Source organism: Cinclus cinclus, unplaced genomic scaffold, assembly GCF_963662255.1.
Source record: "Cinclus cinclus unplaced genomic scaffold, bCinCin1.1 SCAFFOLD_40, whole genome shotgun sequence".
Taxonomy (NCBI): domain Eukaryota; kingdom Metazoa; phylum Chordata; class Aves; order Passeriformes; family Cinclidae; genus Cinclus; species Cinclus cinclus.
In genome coordinates this window covers 1711415-1713044 of record NW_026912243.1, presented here as the reverse complement: position 1 = coordinate 1713044, position 1630 = coordinate 1711415, and positions in this window count along the sequence as shown.

Here is a 1630-nt window from a genome sequence, read left to right as displayed (position 1 = left end):
CTTCAGATCCTGATCTAGTCAGCTCTGATTTTGATAGTCCCCTAACACAAATGCTTGAGCGACATCTACCGGCCCTGTGGTAGCTCCTGCGTTTCCCATAGAATTTACATTTCCCACATTACCCATTCCCCATTTGACTGGACATTCATTTTTCCAGTGTCCTAACTGTCTGCAGAAGGCGCATTGATTAGGACCCAATCTTCCTTGCCCCCCGAAGGGATTTCCCAATCCTCCCATTGCTCCCCTTCCCAAATTCTGCTGAATTATGCCCCTTCCTCGACCCATACCACCCCGGCCCCGTCCTCGTCCTCTTGGGCTTCCTCCCGTAGCGTGTTGCAATACTGCTAAAATATTTGCCTGATGTCTCTTTGCTGTCTCTTTTTCTCTATTATTATATACCTTCCATGCCACTTCTAGCATTTTCTCTAGGTTCCGAGTGTCCTCCCCTTCTAACTTTTGCAGCTTTTTCCTAATATCATCCTGAGATTGCCCCATAAAAATCAAAGCCAACTGTAATTTCCCTGCCTCCCCGTCAACCTCTAAATTAGAAAATCTGCGTGCAGTTTCCTTCAGCCGCTCCAGGAATGCTGACGGGGACTCACTTTTATCCTGTCTTATGGAATACAGTTTTGACCAATTCATTGTTTTTGGCATCCCCGTTCTAATCCCTTCTATTATTAATTCTTGATAAACTTGAAGTCTTTTCCAACCCCGACTGGTGTTAGGATCCCACCCGGGGTCCTCTCTCGGGACCAAGTCATTTAGAGTTCCATCCATCATTTGTACCCTCAACGTTTCCCTGGCTCGTTCTGTCATTGCCCGTAACACCATCTCCTTCTCGGTTGAATCCATCAATGTATCTAGTAACACCCGTAAATCATTCCAATCAGGATTTTGTGTTTTTATTATCATTTTTACCACTCGAGCAACCTTGTCCAGATCCTCCCGGTATGACCCTGCTGCTTGTTTCCAAATTATCAGATCCCCAGGTGAGAACGGGACTTTAATAACCACCTTCTCACCCTGAGGTCCCATAGCTTCCCTTAAAGGGGATATCAGTTGGGGTTTTTCCCTATTTTTCCTCCCTTGTCTAGTTCTTTCTGCAATAGGGGTTCTCGGTATATTACGGGTATGACCGGGAGATGGCTCCCCAGGACAAGGTATTATCGATTCCTGGGAGCCCTTCCCCATTTCTGGGGTTTGTATTATTTCTCTTTCTTCTTTATCACTATCTTCCTCTTCCGAAGCTAATTCTGCAGGAGGGGCACTAGGAGCTACAAGCAAAGATAGGTCCTCTTCCTGGCTTGTCAGCTTTGTCAAACAACCATTACACCTATTCCTTTGCCTACAACCTTGACAATTTTGTTCCTCTACCTGTAATACCATAATACCACATTCTTTCTGCCATTCGGGTTTGCCTTTTAGGGTATAAAACAAATCCAAATAAGGAATCTCATCCCATTTTTCATTTTCCCGTAAAAACTGCATTAACGGGGATATCACCCCAGGGTCAATAGACCCATTGAGGGGCCACCCAGAACTTCCAGTTTCATATTGTGGCCACCAATGATTACAATAGTCAATCATCCTTTCCCTTTTTAACTCTTGATGGAACCCTTCTCTTTTCCAA